Source organism: Corvus moneduloides, chromosome 2 (assembly GCF_009650955.1).
Source record: "Corvus moneduloides isolate bCorMon1 chromosome 2, bCorMon1.pri, whole genome shotgun sequence".
Taxonomy (NCBI): Eukaryota; Metazoa; Chordata; class Aves; order Passeriformes; family Corvidae; genus Corvus; species Corvus moneduloides.
This window is the reverse complement of record NC_045477.1, coordinates 26,335,688-26,343,959: the sequence shown is the minus strand read 5'-3', so window position 1 is coordinate 26,343,959 and position 8,272 is coordinate 26,335,688.

Below are 8,272 nucleotides of genomic sequence, written 5' to 3'. Positions count from 1 at the left end.
GGTTTAGTAATAATTTGAAACCACACAGAGGCAAAACATCATTCATCTGTGCAAGTCCAATGATGCCAAGGAAAATACAATCAGTACATGACAGCAGAGGAAAGAAACAGATTTCCGTATTAGCTTTGCTGTCTATCCTATCCAATTATAGATATGCTGAAAACTTCTGTGAGGACTTTGCCAACCTGATTAAAGAAGTAGCATGCTACAGAATCTGCCTTAAGTGTATCAAGGGTGGCAAATCAGTGAAGATGATAGATTTTAAGGCAGTTGTAGGGAGGATCTAGCACACAAGAAAACATGCAACCATGGGGATTATTCTCAAGGCTGATGTTTCATAGTATCTTTGTCCAAGGTGAGGAATAAACTTGAAATGACTGCTGGAAATATTTGACATCAGAATTTCTTAGAAATTTATACAGGCCAACAGGGGACTCCTAGTAAACTGAACATATATTTTAAAGGACCCACTGCAAGGTTATACAGCAAGAAGAAAAAATAAAGACATAAAACATACATAAGATAAAGAACAATATGCTTGAAGGCAGCTATTCAGTAAGAGACCTAAAGGTCACTGTATATAAGACCTTGGAAATAGGCTTTTGATGTAATACTGCAGCAAGGAGAAAGCCTGCCAGCAGCCCAATGGGAAACTGGGAAGTCGTATGTAGTGTCAATAACGTGATTTATGCTGTACACATCGGGCTTTTCAAAAGGATTGCAAAGGGTTCAAAAAGTGATGTGATGGCTGGATATGATCCTACTGAAAGGGAGGTGGGGAATTACCTATGTGGAAGGCACAGCCACACATTGTTCGTGATCTCCTCATGCATACACAGAAAAGAGATATCTGCAAATAAATTGCTTTTTAATCCAGCAGAGGAAGGCAGAAGGATAACCCATGATTAGGAATTAAATCTTGCTAAATGTGGAGTTGAAGTAATTGCAATTACTTGACATTTTTACTAATGATCTTAGTTAACCCTGGGATAATTTCCCCAAGAATGTAGCTGTTTTCTGTGGCTTAGTCTTCAAATCAAGGCTTTAAGACACCTTCTTGGCTGGACTGGAAGTAATCACAAAATGATGGAATGAAATCCCCCTGGACACATCTACACGGAAAATCTCAGATCAGAATGATACCCATCCCTGAAAAGTGCAGCTCTCTGGAGGCTTATGGAGGTGAATTCTGTAGCCCACTGAACTGAAATGAGCAGTCTGAGAAAGGTGGAATGCAATGTACAAAACCTGTAGCCCTGTAGAGTGCTTTTAATAAGGAACTGAAAGTTAATGCTATGTCCATAAAGGGAAATTATTTATCTGTTGAAGGATGGCAGTACTGCAAGTCTTTTTATACTATGCTTTAGGTATCAGACTTAAATATATCAAATGTGTCAAGAAGTGTGCACACAGCTACACTACTTCAGCTGCTAAAGAATTAATAGGAAAGTCAACTACGCCATGAACTAGGATTCTTTCTCAGTCCTGCAAAACCTGGAGAAATAAGGTAGCAGCAAGAAGGAGACAGCCAGAGGAGCAATTGAGAACTTTCCTTTCAGTAGAATTCAAGGCGATTCTCCAGGAAGTGTGGGAGAAACCGCTCCCAAGAAAAGTGAAAGGACACAAGGGGCTTAGGAAAGCTGGCATCGTCTGCTTTGTACAGTGCTGGGAAGCTGGGAGCCAGATAAGCAGGTGTAGGTTCTCCTGCTGATGCCAGTGGGGGGTTATTAGAGTGGAGAGCACCAGAGCCTGAATCCTGTGAAGCCAGACATTGTTGACGCTCTAAGAAGGGACAGGTTTCTTGAACCCTGCTGGGTCCTCACTTTCCTGAGGGGGAAAGAGGCTATTATTAGTAATCTGACTGGGGTCATAACCCAGCCAGCAGCTGGAGAAATAACAACTAGTAGTGTAAACAGGGGAACTGTGCTTCAGCCCCCTGTATGTAAGCAGGAAAGGGAGTCAGTACAGGGAGGCTTGCAAATGCAGTGACCCATAATAAAAAGAGCAGTGCCTGGTTAGTCAGATCAAGCTCCTAAAATAGAAGGGAGCTTTTGATAAATAGGTTGGCTGGCCTCATTTGAATCTTCACTTTTTAAATATACATTTTTCTGTGGAGTACTCAAGAATGTTGCTGAGAAACTGGTGATGCAATGTGACACTCAAGCTTTAAAAATAAATATTACAAACTGTAACATTAAATGTTTTAAACTAAGGCTAAGCTTCCTAGGTACTGATAGGGTTGCAGCCCCAAAGGCTCAGGCTATAGTTGAGATGCAGGGAAATTCTGATGCCTGGATGTTATTACTGGCCTGTGCTCAAGCTGACCTTGACTTTAGCACCTCTGCTTGTCCAGTTTACAGAGCTTCCTGGTGAGACGAAGGCTCTCACATAGACCCATTTCTTGTTCTACATCTGGTTGACATCTGGGATGGAAACATCAGCCAGGGAGAACAAAACATCTTATGGACAGGACTGACACAAGTTCTACACCAAACTGACTGATGCAACTGGTGTTATGTTCACTAAGATGAAAGTGTTATACAGAGAGCAAATGAATACAAAGATTGCCATCTGCCGGCCTTGCAATTGGTGTTACCCAGCCACGGGCTGGGGGAGTGGTAAAGCCACTGCAATGTGCTGCAAGTGGTCTCTACAGCTGCTGAGATGCAGCGTTTAGAAAACCACAGGAACAGTCTCAGAATAGTTAGAGACAGACAGACAGTCACAGAAATAGTTCTTGAGATGATAAGGAAAAAAAGGCTTTAATTAGCTTAAATTGTCACTGGGTGAGGCCAACCCTGTTACAGTGGTATAACCCCGCTGGGAAGCTGTACTACAGGCATCTCATAATGCTGATGTTGAAGACTGTCCCATGAAGTGCTGTTAGTTACAGCTCCAGAGTCACATGCCTGCACAGCCAAATGAATTTGGCCACAGCAGTGAAGTCACCAGCTGCAAGGGCTTGGATTCCCATCTCAATTTCACACCTCTGTAGCAGAGGGCTTTATGCTAGCACAGGTCTGAACACTGATCCATGCCACGTCCTTTCTCTGGTGTGCTTTCTTTGTCCTTCTCCCTTTGTCTGGGGGACTGCCAGCTGATGTTGAGTCTTTCTGAATAAGAGGGGGAATTGTCTCCTGGCTCTCGCAGCCCCACTTTGTCGCACAAAGCAGATTCAAGCAGGATAGAAGCTGGTGCTTATGCAACTTCTCTCTGCACAAATACTAGTACTTGGTTTCTTAAGGCAGAGCTCCCAGGTCTGATCTCTTTGACAGCTGTTTTGCCCAAATACAATCACTTATGGCTTTGCACACTTGGAATAAGGTCAAGTAGAAATTGTCCTGCAATACAATCAGCTCATTCACTTACCAGGGAAAACTCAGCTCTCCTCTCCACTGGTAAAGGAACTTCAATGAGATTCTGCCAGGAAACAAAGCCCACTGATTCAGGAGGGATTGTTCCTTATGTATTTGTAGGTCTCATTGTCTATCCTAAAATATCCAGCCTTACAAATTTTTTCTTGCACCCTGTAATTTAAATTTTAAAAATGTTGGTTTGTTTGTTTGGGTGTTTTTTTTTGAAGGCTTGTTTTGATTATGTAATTGAAGGGGTAGGAATGGAGGAGTATCATGTTTAAAAAACAGACTGTGCCACAGTTCATCTATGAAAGAGTCTTCCAAAACAGGGCTGTGCACAGTGATTACTCTTGGGGAATATATGTCAGAATGCTTTGGGGATGAATATAAGAAATTACTAGTTATGTGGCTGCACACATTCTTGACTAACATTCATTGGTAGTCAGTGGAGAAGATTCAAATTCTCTGATGGTTTTAAGTCAGAAAAGCAATTAAGCATATACTGAAGTACCTCACTTTGCTGCTTGCATGGCTTAGTGGAGGGAAGGCAAGGCAAGGCAAGGCAAGGCAAGGCAAGGCAAAAGATTGAGGTAGAATGAGAATTTAGCATTTATGTCCCTTTACTTCAGGTCAGACTGAGGACAGTTCAAGCCTGAAAGTGACAGCGGGAAATATCATGTGCAGATAATGTACCACTCTTTTTGTCAGGCTGTTTATGTTCACTGGCAAGCACTCATGGCCTTGTCTTTATTTATATGTTATCAGGTACATTTAATCTTTGGTGGAGCCACTCTTTTCCCTTTTCTTCATGTAAATAGGCACTTCTGTGTCTCACTCAGTGGCAACCTTTGGCTCTCCCTCATCTCCTCTGGCCTGAACCAGATCTTCTCCACCAGACGCTTTTGGAATCTTTCCTTGATGGATGGCAGAGGAAGGGAGCACCCATTGCAGCCCTTACTCTGTCAGGTGCTCCACAGGCCAGGTGTCTGTAGGTGGAATCATAAAACTGGGGAAAAGGAGTACAAATAGTTGGAAAGTCAGGGCTCTTCAGTTCTTTTCTTGAAGTAGTTTTCAGCAGCAGTGTCTACTATCCAACATCCACTGGGAGACAGAGAAGAAGGGGACAAAGATCAGCTGTGTAGGGGCAGAACCTACACACGTGGGAGAGGGGGACAATGGCTAATCTGGTTAGTGTCATCATTCTACAGACAGGGACATGAATCCTGTGACCTCCCTGTGCTACTTCTGGAAGTAGAAGCGTGCACAGAATGATGTAGGTAGCTGGTTCTTAAACCATAATTAATGAGCTGATGGCGAGTGGTCAGCAGCTGCCAACAGAATAATGCTGACTACTCTGGTGCTTTCAGCTGGTAATATATGAAGAGTGTGAAAAATAGTCTGAGAAGTCATGACATTGGCCCAAAGGGTTGGGAATTAGTTCTCTTGTCTGTTTTTTTAAGGCCTTTGACACAATCTCAGCTCAGGTTGGAACTCAACCCTGGTGTCATGTGGATAGATCCTCACCAGGCCAGAACCTAAGAATACAGTTGAATCCTAATGGTTTCCGTAGCAGAAAAAAAGCAAAGAATAAAAAGGACTTGTGGTCCCTGATAGAGTGTCTCACATTGAAGAGATGTACATAGGCATCTCTTTCCTGATTGGTAATACTACTACTACTTTTTAATCAAACAATAATAGAAAATCTGGGTTTTTTGATGTTGTTGATGTAGTTACTTTGCAGGCAATAAATTCACATAAACAAAATTGGTGCAGAAGGGATTAAGATATACAGCAGAGGTAGGGAGTGGTCTCTGCCAGGCACAATCAGTGTCAGTATTTTCATTCAAGATAAAATACTTTTAAAGGGTGGAAGAACTTATGCACATAAATTCCACAGCTCAATTTTGCACTCCAGGGTAAGAGACATTTTTCACAGTTATTGACAAAGGACATTCCAGCAACTAGTGAGATCTGGATTTCATTATGTATTTTGGGCTACAGTGCAAAAGTATTATCTGCCAGAAAAAATGTGGTCAAAGCATGTTTTATTAATATATTGCTGCTGTTCTTGGATTATACCCCTGTAGAGGCTCACATCTGAAATGACACACCTGATAATCTATATATTAGATAGCATTTCAAGGTTTATGTTTTTGGATGAGTTTCCCTTACAATATACAGAGGCCATGCATATTCCTATTTTTAAGCATTCAGAGACAAACCCTCACTGCACTTCTCCAACAGATCATTGCTGTGGGCTGTTCGTGGAGCACATTAGTGCTAGAAGCACAACTATGACTACAGTGCAGCTAGTTCTTATTATTGAGTTTGGTACCTCTGTATGTATTTTACTACTAGAGAATGACTTTCTAGTCCAGGCAGCTTCTGTCTAAATACATGGAATAAAGCAGTTCAGTGCTGTCAACATTTCTGTCCAATGAAGGGCTGAGTCACTGGAAGTGTCAGGAGGCCCAAGAAGACCTGGAAGACCATCACCTCAGTGTCACCTCACCTTAGAGTGTTATGTTAATGACAAAAACTCCCTGAAAATTCACAATCTTCAAAAATAACAAAAAAGAGAGGGAAATCTGTATAACAGATTTCTTCAGAGAAATACACAGTAAGGACTGATATTTCCATTGCTGGTTTTGCTTTCTTGTCTTCATGTTAAAGGCAGCCTTGTATGTGAAGCCACATGTGCTCCTGATATATGGAACCAAGCTGCCTTGAAATCAATGGCAAGGTTCCTGTGTTCAGTGAAGACTGTTGGATTTTGCTCATATTTATAGGATACAATTAAGCTGAAAAGTTAAGAGAGACACAGCCTTCCAAAAATTAAAGAGGAGAGAGAAAGAAATGAGAAAACAAATATGTGGTGAAAGAGATCCCAGGTGAAATAATTGGTCCAAGTTTTCATGTCTGGATGTTGTTATTTTTTCCATAATTACTATAAAAAACTCCTGGTTCCACTGAGGGGAGGTGACCTGGGATTTTTCCAGTAGCACTGGAAATTTAATGACACAAATGACCAGAATTGTTAAAGCTTTTTCACTCATGTATGTCAGCACTGGGAGATTCAAGATATATCAGACACCGTTTAGTCAAAAGCAAAATTTTATGAGTGTATTTGTGTGTCCATGCACTCAAAATGGAGACCAAGGAACTGAAAACCTCTATCTACCAAGAAGAGATTGTCTTAAGTACCAAGAAATGCACAGTAATGTAGGCATGAGTAAAACATGGTTTAGATATCTTATTTCATTCCGTTATCTTTGAAAGTCACATTGTTGGAGTAAGGAAGTCTAATTTACAGTGGTACCGCCTTCAGCTGGCACAGCACATCTGCTGCTTTGAAAATGCCATTGTATTTGTAGCTCCAGTTCTCTTCAGTATCCTTTCTCCAGAGGTGACTAATACTAAATGGTTACATGACACAGATGCTTACACGGTTGCCAACTCACTTCACCTCCCATAATGAATGGTTTTCTAATCTCCAGAAACATAAGCACATACCCATGCTCTCCAAAACCATTTGGGATCTGTCTCATCTCTGCTGGATACAAAGGAGATGGTCAGATACCCAGTCCATTTAATTCCTTTTCCACAGACTTTCTTCTCTGATTTTCATTGTGTCACTAGGATTATAGTTCCTAACCCTTTCAGAGGAAAAACAAAAAACCACCGAAAAACAAACAGAGAAAGCAACCCAGTCCTATTATGGACTAACAACGCTGCAATTTATCAAAAAACTACCTACGGAAAAGTACTGTTCCACTTGTCCACTAATGCCCCCCTACCCAACCTTGAAAACTGTCTGCAAGTATCTCTTGCCAACACTTGTCTGGTGCTAAAATTGTGGCCAGCACTCTGAGCCTATTTGTCCTTAATCTCACCCTTGGAAAGATACTATTACATCTGAAAAAACCTTATTCTTGTTAAGTGCTATGAATTTCTGTAAGGAGTAAGGGGTTATGGTTTCATCCATGGTGGCTATTAGTAGCCTGGCTGTGGCCATGATTCTATTGTACCCACAATCTAAAACCTAGGACATGAAGAAAATCTCCTCTTCAGGGATATTATAATCTCTGTTGAGACAAGATAGAGAGATGGATGCAGGGCTCGAGGGACGATGAGAGTATGGAGGCAGGAGTGCCAGGTTCTGGCACCAGTGATCAAAGTTATGTCAACTCAGTGGCAGTGTTGTGGGGGCATTTTAGCTAAGAAGAGGTTTAGGGATTTTTAAGGGACAACATGAAGGAGAAGAATGAGCACTACTTTTCCTAAATGTAAGTGGCAAAATGTGATTTTATTCATCAACAGCAAGAAGCAAAGGGAACCCAGTACAGAACTAGCCTTTCATTACTTAGTTCATTTAAGGCAAGATCTCAAGTTTTTGTGTTAGAGAAATATTTCTTTATTGCTGTACCGGTAGCCAAAAATGTCTGACATCTGCACGACTAACATCTGCATGCCATCATGCACAGCCAGATGGTGGGCTATAAAATGTCAAGAAATTTTGGTAATGGAAAGATCAGCAGTAGACTGAAACACACACCAGAACTATTTATAGAGGGAGAGATTTCATTTTCTTTGTGAAGAACAGCACAAGTGATTGAGAGACTGAGAGACTGACTTATGAGGAGGTAGTGAAAACAGGTAAATACATTAAGCTTGGGCAAACGACCAACCACCAGCCTGTGATATGAAGAATCAGAAAGCAGGAGCTTTCTTACTGGGGAGCCTAGAGCAATGGGATCACTGCTCAAAGACAAGTCTAGGGTGAAGCTTTGGAGGCTAAGGAGGAGTTGTATTAAAACTATGCAAATAACTTTCCAAGGTTAGCAAGAACTCATTGTGCATCATGTAAATCTGAGCTGGCCAGAGCACTAGAGGATCTCTTGTTGGCAGGGGATGAA